The sequence below is a fragment of the Aplysia californica genome, unplaced genomic scaffold, assembly GCF_000002075.1.
Source record: "Aplysia californica isolate F4 #8 unplaced genomic scaffold, AplCal3.0 scaffold00701, whole genome shotgun sequence".
NCBI lineage: Eukaryota > Metazoa > Mollusca > Gastropoda > Aplysiida > Aplysiidae > Aplysia > Aplysia californica.
The window spans coordinates 226730-237496 of NW_004797971.1; positions in this window are offsets into that span (position 1 = coordinate 226730).

Genomic DNA, 10767 nt, shown 5'->3' on the forward strand with positions numbered 1-10767 from the left:
CTAGAGAGAGAGAGAGAGAGAGAGAGAGAGAGAGAGAGAGAGAGAGAGAGAGAGAGATTTCCAGCAGTTGGTTCCCCAGTTTCTGTTCTCACAATCAAAACAGAAATGTACATCTTGTTTCTCGTTCTATCTTAAGGTTGTTTTTCTTGGACCAAGCTCTTGTTTAGTGACAATGTCACGCATCCCTTATGCAAGCCATGTTAAGATTGAAGAATAACTGTCACGGTATCTGCCAGCATCGTTCCGCTTCTCATTTGCTTAATTCTACCTGGGTTCTTTCCATATTGAAAGCTCATGATGTATAATGAAATAACTCCCGTCTCCATAATGTATATAAATAATTTAACCTTAATTTCAACAATAACTGTGACAAAGAGTAAAACATATCTCGCATCTGTTTCAGCTTATAGCTCAGGTGACTTGAAAATGACTTTGTTGGCCAGCATGCTCTGTCCACGTCACCATATCAGTCTACCAAACGGCATACGACACGACAGCCTGTTACTCTCTCAAACGCTATCTGTCACCATATATCCTGTTTTCGTCACGAAAGTATGTACAATTTCCTTGCATAATTTGTATTTAGGAAGAAAAAAACATACAGTAAGTTGACTTCTTGTTTATTTTATTTTGCTGGAAAAGCACGCAGAAGTGTGTTGCCATACTTAAAAACTTACAACACAAAAGGCTAATATCACGTTTTCGTTGAACGTACAACTATGAACTGCTGAAAGAACAGTAGAATAATACAATCAATTAACATGTGTCCAAAAAAATCATTCCCCTAATATTCCGGCAATGTATCAGTTCTTTCATTTCGCCTGGCGAGGGAGGTGTGATGGAAGTGTGAGAGGTGGGAAAAGGGTCTTATCAAAAACTTTCTATTGTATTCCATATATTTCAGGTTGGCCCTGACGCATGGCAGACAAGATCGAAGCTCCCCAGCACCTAAACGATCTAAAATGACTCGATCGGGGCTTAAAACAATTTTTGAGCAAAAACCCCCAAAACAAAATAACAACAAACAACCCCCCCCCCACACACACATACACACAATTACCCCCCAAAATAATACAACATTTATCAAGTTCGATAGCTCAGCATCTGTTTGTTATATTGGTTTCGGAAAAAACAGTTTTCGGTACTTCCGTTTGTTCGGTGAAGTTTTCCATGTTGAAGGCTGTTAGCGCACCCTGAGGTTATACTAATTAACTCTCCCTTCAGGTATTCGTCATGAGATATAAAATATATACATGGCTAAAGGATGTATTTGGTGTTGCCCTCGTTAGACCCATCTTCATTAGATCTATAGTGTTGTCAACAATTCGTGGCGTAGCTTATTGTCAAATATACCGAGTTGCAAAAGTTCTGTCACACCCACTTTAAAAGCACAATAACTCTTTTACTATTCAACATAGCTAAGAGACATTTGGTACACGAGATCTTTATTCATTTTCTGCCAACATGACATTACAAGAATTGATAAATGTCTTTCTTTATTCAAGGTAGATAATTTTATTCACACTGACCATTGCAAAATCCAAATCAAAGTTTGCTCAGAATGGCGTGTGGCCTCTTCCAGCTTGAATTACTGATACAAAACATCTGTTCGTTGACTGAATTAATGTCCTTATGGTTGTCTGAAGAATCCCGTGCCATTCCTTGTGAAGTGCAGTCTTCAGTTCCTGACGAGTATATACGGAGTGCGGCCAGTTTCTAATCCTCCAGTCAAGGCCATCTTACAGATGTTCTGTTGGGTTAAGGCTAGTTGGTCTTGCAGGCCTATCCAGAACAACGATGTGATGAGTTTGGAAGGAGTTTTCAGTGATCGTACCCATTTGTGGTCGGGCGTTGTCTTGTTAGCACGTTCCATCATCCGTGCCATGTAGGGCAGTCAACGTGACGATGAATTTCGTCACAATACCGCCGTCCTTTGAGGTTGCTTTGATTCGGGCCTCTTGGGGGACATTGGATTTGGGAAATTTCTATCCTCTTCTTTTAAACATTTTTTCTCTTCCGTCAATGCAACGAATTAAAAACCTTAACAATTGCTTAAAAGGACACTTTACCAACGTCTTTAGTTTCATCGCCAAAGTTGTTGTGCCAAAATTTGGCGATTTGTTCGATGAAACAGTGCTAGAATGGCTCCACGCAAAGGGCGATAATCACGTAATCCACGATCTTATAAATGTCTAATGATGGTGTTTTTAGATAGTTCGAAGTACCTGGCAGTTTATGCACTTAGTTGGAACGGGTTTCGTACATGGGTGTTGACAGTAACCCAATTCTGACGTCCTGTTGTCGCCCTTGGTTGTCCTCGCCTAGGCTTGTCTTGGACAGTTTTAGTGGTTTTAAAACATTTGTTCAAGCGTTAGATGGTTCTTCTAAACACATCTACGTGTCTTGCAGCAACGGAAAGCTCAATTGAAGAATGTATCATACACACGGCCCCTTTATTTTCTGCATTTATCAGTTTTTTATTTTGAAAAACAGGTGAAAAAAGTACCTAGCCGTTAAAAAGTACGGAATTTCATAGCGTGTAAGGTGTGTTTACACATTGTCTACGTGATTCAAAGCAAATGTGTGTAGGAAGCGTTGATTTCAACATAGACCTAGAGAAATCAATACAGACACTTTGTCCACGCACTACTTCCGGTTTATGATTTTTTTCGTCTGCTCTTGCACAAGGAGTCTCCTAAGTCACACAAGTCGTACTTTTAATTTTTACTGCAATTCTTACGCTGTACCGAAAAGTATCGTAATATAATGGATGTGACAGAACTTTTGCAACTCAGTATATATCTCCGTAACTATTGAACAAAGATTCTCCAACGTTTGCAGAATGAGTCATATCAGTTTGTCATAACTGATGAATATTTTTTCAAACACCAGTACTGTGTATTCTTAAAAAAACCATAGTAAAAAATCCATGTCGGTGGTTTCTACAGCTTTTTAAAAGTTTACATTCTTCTCTAATGACGACTTTATGCTTATTGAACGCTTGTTTTAAAAACCTTTAGGGCAAAAAAAAAATGTGTTCACTAGAAAACTAATTTTTTGTAACAAGTTTTTCCACTAAAAAAAGTAATTGATAAGCTGTGACGTAGGCCATGTGCGTATTCGAAATGTGTGCAAGAAGCGGGAAGTGCTGTGAACAATCCCATTTTCCACGTGACGGAGATTTATAGTATTTTATATACATTTGGTGATGAATAAGTCGTGCTCTGCACACAGTTCCAGTACATGGTTGCCGTTATAATTGCATGGTGTTCTGTGGTCACTGTGTGGACCCAGGTGTTTTGTCCACGGTGTTCTTCTCTCTCCGACTCTTCCGTTGAAGTCTCCCATTACATAAAGGTCTTCCTCGTCTGGGATGTTGCTAATTAAGTCCGAGAGTTGTTCGAAGAAAGAGTCCTTTTCTTCGTCTGAGTAGGAGTCGTTACACGGTGCATACACCTGGATGTAGTTTGTGGTCTTTTTGCCCTCTCTAATGCTGATTTTGATGAGTCTTTCAGAAATGAAGTCCGTATTCAATATTTCCTTTGCTTTGTTAGGGTGTATGATGAAACCCCTCCGTGTTCAGCTCTTTGTTCTTTTCTTACCCCACTCCAAATGAGGACAAAGTTAGAGTGGATCTCTTTTGTGCCTGTCCCTTTTTTCCTGATGTCTGTAATGCCCATGATGGAGATCTTGTTCTGGGTCATGAACTCCACTATCTCAGGTTCTTTATTTGTCAAGCTGCAAATGTTCCAGGTCCCTATTTATTCATTTTTTCTTGATCGTTGTCCATTTTTCTCGCCAGGTCGTTTTCCGTTTTGATCAGTCCGTTTGTGTCTCCTTATGTTTTCTTGAACAATGTTTATATCCACTGCCGGCCTGCTAAGCCAGTCGCAGTTTCACCAGAGCCCCGTTAGCCCTCTAGAGCTAAATGTTTTCAACTCGGAACAACAATTAAGGCTAGATTAAAAAACTTTTCTTCTTAAATGTATATACTTTACTTTTTACTTTTTTCTTCCGCTTGTACCCTGGGGTGTCACGGGGAGACACAGGTGTCTGTCTGCAGCAAGTCGTGTGGCCTGTAGGAGGGACATCCCATGATCTTTAAGGGTGTCAGGAACAGATTCACTCCATCGTCGCCTTGGTCTTCCTCTGGCTTTCCATCCAGAATATTTAATGTTGTATGCTCTCAGAGCTGGATGGTTTGAGGGCATCCGCGTGAGGTGTCCGAACCACTTGACCTTTTGTTTTTCAATGTGTGGTAGGACTGGTGTTGCTCCCACGGTGTCCCTTATGACTTCATTTCATAAATGAATGCTGTTAAACCCCCTGTTATTCCATTACCCGCTTAAGGTAAGCATCAAAAGAAAACGTGTGGGAACTTAAGTATTTATCAATAGGCTTTTAGATTCAGTTGGTCATCCAACTTTTAGACTTGCATACAAAGACCCGTTTAGACTAAACAGAGAGATTTGTTTTTACTTTGTTTTAATCGCTGACAGAAGAATGTGAACAAGTTATAGTATCAGACAAGGCTACGATGAGCTTGACCCATGCTTGAACTCCCACTTGGTACATATAATATGTTAAGATTGTCTAGGTTTTTCAAGGCTGTTCTCGCACGCCGTTTGATCTTATCAGAAATATAACATCTTATGAGGTAAGGTGTCGCTTCTATGTAACATTACAGTGGTTATGGGACTGTTTTCTCCCTCTATACCATTCTCAACCAATGTGTGTGTGTGTGTGTGTGTGTGTGTGTGTGTGTGTGTGTGTGTGTGTGTGTGTGTGTGTGTGTGAGTGTGTGATATAAGCATGTTTGTATGTAGGTATGTATGTATACAAATGTATGTGTGTGTGTGTGTGTGTGTGTGTGTGTGTGTGTGTGTGTGTGTGTGTGTGTGTGTGTGTGCACACACACACACACACACACACACACACACACACACACACACACACACACACACACACACACACACACACACACACACACTTTGCTGGACGATTTTTCTCGGGACAGCCACGGGCCCACGAGTGCCACTTTCGAACTTGAAGGCTGGTTGGGTCCAGTAAGTAATCCAGTATTAGAGGTCAACTTTTGACGACACCAGAAATCTGTTATCTTGTAGGTCAGGGAGAAACCGGAACCAGCTCCAGCCAGCTCTTCCGAAAATAGATAGCCCCGATTATTAGTACAAGCTACCCCATCAAGCTACGCCCAGGGTCAGTAAATTCAAAACAGAACGGAAGTGGCAAACAAAATAATGAACATGTAAACAAAGCGTTATTATAAGGATGGCGTCAAGGAATTATGTAAATTGCTTTTTTGTTTTACTGGCAAAAGAGGAATAACACACGAAGGATTTCTATTGCTGAATAGGCCATTTTATATTATCTACAACCGATAAGAATAAAAATGCTGTTTGTGTAATTTTGATATTAATTCTTCGTTTTGTTCAACCCCTCATTTCCTCTTTGGTGCGTGCTAAACAGCTGTACAATTTTTGGGGAATCTGCAGTGTTGTTGAGGGTCGGATGGTGGGTGCGGTTTGGGGGGGGGGTCTGAAGGTCAACTTCAGATAATAAGAATATCTGGAGGAAGTGGAAGGGGCAGGGGTACAATTCTTAAAGCTTATTTTGAGAAATATTAAACCTTTCCAATTACACAGTTAAACTTAAAACATCGTACTCCCCCCCCCCTTCCCAACACACACGCACATATGCACGAACGATTATAATTGAAAAGACCATATTCTGCAGGATTAGTTCCTTTCATTGTCTCTGCTTTAAGTACCTCCTACCCTATCCCCGATCGTTTCATAGGTAATCTTTTGCCCACATGCGGTTGGCCTGATAACTTTGCACATCAGAGAACAAAATGAATTGCCTTTGGCTCAAGTATACTTGATATCGCTGCATGCAAAACTACAGGACCTCCCTTCCCTTTTACCCCATCCCCCCTCACTTTCCTCGAATACAAGCTCTCTGCTACTGAGAAAATGGGAGCATAGGGTGTGATTTTTTAAGGATAAAAGCTAGCTATTTCCCCTATATTCAAATACAAATTTGGGACAAAAATAAACACGTAGATATGGTCATGTGACAAGAGCCCGTGGTCTATCGAAAACCATCTCATCTTTTATATTAGTATCAACATATTGGCCGATCACAGATGCTATTTAAGTGATACATCTCACTACTGAAGCGATTCAGTCATGAAATTGGTTTTTTTGGAAAACTTTTGGAAATGTCGAAACACAAACAGGAAGGGTGAAATTATGTTTCTGACACTGCACGCGTCCAATTGGAGCCAAGCTTGGTGGAGCCTCCATCCTGGCCACGCCCGTTATTCGTGCCATGCTGGGGCAAATTCCGCAAACAAGACTTCTCAAAAACACAAACTACTCTTACTTATGATGGGCGTGATGAGAGCGAGCCAGGCTGCGACAGAGATTTTAACACTGCTTCATACTTTTTTTTTAAAAACAACTGCGGGTGGTTCCGTGTACTTCGTTCACGACATGGAGGTAACTTATTCTTTCACTGGGTCACCTTGAAACCCAAATTGTCAACTCGAAGGAAGGAAAAGGAAAAGAAATGCCTCTTGCATCCCTTTTCATGAGATTAATTTTCCTGTCTACGAACTGAAGATAATTATTTTATTAGTGCTGAAATGCCCACGATACGAAAGTCGTGAAAGAAGAAAGAAAATAAGGCGTCTACTGGCTTTCGGGGAGCTCATGGATCACTTAACATGGGAGAAGAAGAAAATAATTTATTGTCTGCTTTTCCAAATTGTCAAGGTATTGATGAAACAAAAGTTTCCTATGATAGTTAAGTATTCACAGTAATAAAATGCCGCACCCTTTTTCAGGGCTTTTACCTTAACGACGCTACTTTTTAAAAGCACGTTTCTTGAACAAATGCCTTTTTTATGAACTCTGCGGCGGGAAATGTTTTATTTTCATTTTTTATTCTAAGCGTCAACATTCTTGTTTAAGATATCTGAGGCATAGATCTAGATCTAGATCTATTTATTGTACTTAACGTTTACATTTCGCAAGACATTGCGCCCAATGCCCCTCTCCCTTTGAAGCGATAACGAAAATAGAATCTAGACTCTGTCCAGTTATATTCCAGTTTTCCTTATGCACCCACCAGCTTTAAAACTGCAAATGGGAAACCCATTCGATATCTTGAATAGCTCTTGTACCAGGAAAAGGTGCCTTACGTCGCGAGACAGTTAGCGAGGTGCACGTGATCAGTAGAACTTATGTCACTTGTGCAGCGACGCGACCGGAGAGACTCCTGCATAGTTTATCTTAACCTAGTTCTTACAGCGGGTGTTTCGGGGAAAAATTCACAAGTTTTCCTTTTGTTACAAGATCTAGATCTACTATTATCTGGGTTCATGCGACCTCCCAAGACGAAAGCCACAAAAGAGTAACACCAAAAAAAAATTTTAATTAATTTTTTTTTAAAATAAAAAAATAATGAACTGTTAAACACGTAGGTCTCGTCTATCTATAACCACCATTTTTTTCCTGTCTATGAAATGGCTTGGGTCAGCCTCCCCCCCCCCCTCCCATTTTTTCTCTTGCCCTCTTCAAAACCGTACATTTCCAGAAAATGATTTTACTTTTAACTGATAGGACATGGATTGAAAGGAAGGAAAAAAATGGGAAAAGGGAGTAGGCCTAAGTTATTTAACTTAAAACTACAGTAACACGTACACAAGGTGGAATCCATACAGCACTTTTCCACTTCCCAAAGGTACAAAACAGCACTTGTATAGCCTTATTATGTTGCAAGTGCCGTAAAACTCTCACTAAAACTAAAAGAAGGTAGATCTAGAAAACATGAAAGGAAAATTGGTTCCTCTACTCCCGTAACCAAACCCAGCAGCTCATCCCCATGCCACAAAGAGTTTGTCACGTGTACGTTGGCTTTTTTTTCGAGGTAGGGGAGGGACGTATGTAGGGAAGATGTCCGTATATTTTATATCTAGCACAGGAAATCTCCATTTAGAACATTTGAGCTAAGGAATGAATGGAGAACCACGATCGCCGATGTCTGTCGCAGATCAGTCTGCCACTGGATGATGATGATGAATCTCCGTAACACTGACAACATTGGAAGGAGCCTATTCAGCCTAGAAATCTAGTTGTACTACTCGGTTCCCTCGGAGCAGAGATCAAGGGGCCAGATTTGGCCGATGAAGTCAGTTTGTCTGGCCCTCCTACATGCCACCAAGTAGGAAAAGAAACGAACTTAGAAGAAGTGTTTGAAGAGCACTCAGTCCTTGGCCACCGAATTAAAAAATTCAATAGTTTCATTGAACTCTGCAGTGCAAGAGAAAAGCCCGCAAGCAGTGCACACCCACATAGCGTGGAAGTGGAGCTTTTGAATACTCAAAATGTGGCAAACTTTTTTCTACAAGATAGAATGAACCTGTCTCATCGGACATAGCTGAAGTCACAAGTCATCTTTACTTTCAATTTTTCTATATTAAATCTTCTGTTTCGCTTGAGAAATACATGTAGTAGTATTCCCTTACTTACTTACTGACTGACTGACTGACTGACTGACTGACTGACTGACTGACTGACTGACTGACTTACTTACTTACTTACTTACTTACTTACTTACTTACTTACTTACTTACTACGCCGTCTGACGTTTAGGGCAGCAACAAAGGATCTCCAGCTCTGTCTGTTTTGGGTCGTCTTGGTCAGCGTTCCCCACGAATGATTCCAGGACTTCAATTCAGACTCTACTGTGCGTCTCCCGGTTACTTTGGGTCTGCCCCTTTTGCGACGTCCTTCGGGTGTCCAGTGGAGGGCAGTCTTCACAATAGAGTCTGATTGTCTTCTCAGAACATGTCGAATCCATCTCCATCTTCTCCTTTTTATTACGGTGGTCATGTCCTCTTGCTTACATTTACGCAACAGATCTGCATTGGAAAACTTGTCGGGTCAGAAGATTCTGAGGATTTGGCGTGAGCTGGTTGTATGAAAGGAAAATAGCTTGGCACGGTCATGATCTGTCATCCTCCAGTAGTCAGCTCCGTATAGGAGTGTGGAAAGTACACAGCTGCTATACAGCTTTAACTTGGTTTGTATACCAAACTGTCCTGACTTCCAGATGTTGATCATGCTTCTGTGTACAGATCTTGCCTTGCCGAGTCTGTTCATGATGTCTTCCTTTGTACCGCCGTCAGTTTTGATTATGCTGCCTAGGTAGGTAAATGTGTCTGTTATAGGGAGGTCCGTGTTGTTCACCCGAATCAGCGTTGGGGAGCCTACATTCAGTGTCATCACTTCTGTCTTCTTCTGGCTTATTCTTAACCCAATCTGGCGTCCGTATTTGTGGAGTCGGTTTTTTCCCCCTGCATGTGCTGGTTAGTATGGGAGAGTAGTGCAAGGTCGTCGGCACAGTCAAGATCCTCGAGAGTGGAGAAGAGGGTCCACTTTATGCCTCTTGATGTATCCTCTGTTGTTTTTCTCACGACCCAGTCAATGGTCTGGTTGAACAGAATTGCTGACATGTTGCATCCTTGTCTAACTCCTGTCTTTACCTCAAAAGCAGTGGTACTGTTTCCAACAACGCACTTGAAGTTTTGGTAGAAGCTCTTGATGATCTCTACTATCTTGCAAGGGATTCCATAAGATCGTAGAATGTACGAAAGACTGTCTCTATGCACACCGTGGAATGCTTTTTCAAAATCAATGAAGTTGACATAAAGTTGTCTCTGCCATTCCATGCACTGTTCTATTATGTTGCGGAGGGCAAATATCTGGTCTGTGCATCTTCTTTCTTTGCGGAATCCTGCCTGTTCTTTTCTTAAGCAGCTGTCCACGGCATTCGACATCCGGCTAATAATAATCTTGGCCTGGATCTTGCTGGGAACTGATAGCAACGTGATACCTCTCCAGTTGTTGCAGTCTCTAAGAGCTCCTTTCTTTGGTACTTTAACAATGACTCCTGTGCTCCAGTCCTCGGGAATCTGCTCTCCCTCCCATATATGGTTTTGAATAGTGGATGAAGAATGGTGGCAGTCAGTTCTGGGTCTACTTTAAACAATTCAGCTTTCAGGTTGTCCATTCCTGGAGATTTTCTTGATTTCAGGCTCTTAACAGTTTTTATTATCTCGTGTTTCTGTGGTGGGTCAGAGCTGATATCCAGATCCAAGTTAGCTTCCTGTATGTCTGGAGGTTGGTTTAGGACTTCCCTGAAGTGTTCTGTCCAGCGTGCTTCTTTTTCCTTCTCGATTGTCAGCAGCTTGCCAGCCTTGTCTTTGATTGGTCCACTCATTCCACCATGGAACTTGCCACATATTATTCTTGTGATCTTGTATACGTTGCCTTGTTCACCTTTAGCAGCTGCCTCCTCTGCCTCAGTTGCTAACTTTTCCATGGCTTCTCTTCTGTCCTTCCTGACCAGTCTTTTAACTTTCTGGCAAGCTTCCATGTAATCCTCTGCGTACTTCTTCTGTAGCCGTATCGACTTAGCTGCAAGCTGTCTTTTCTTGATTTCTCTCCGTTCTTCAATAGTATTCCAAATTCCTTGCTGTATCCATTCTTTGCTTGCATTCTTTTTCTTTACACCAAGACATGTCTTACTGCTATCTGTGTAGGCCTCAACAATATGCTTCCAGTTAGTATTCCCGATTGCCGATTTATTGGTCATCGTTAGACACTGATGGACGAACTATTAGTATCATTATAGTTATCATTATTGTTATCATTATTATTATCATTATTGTTATTA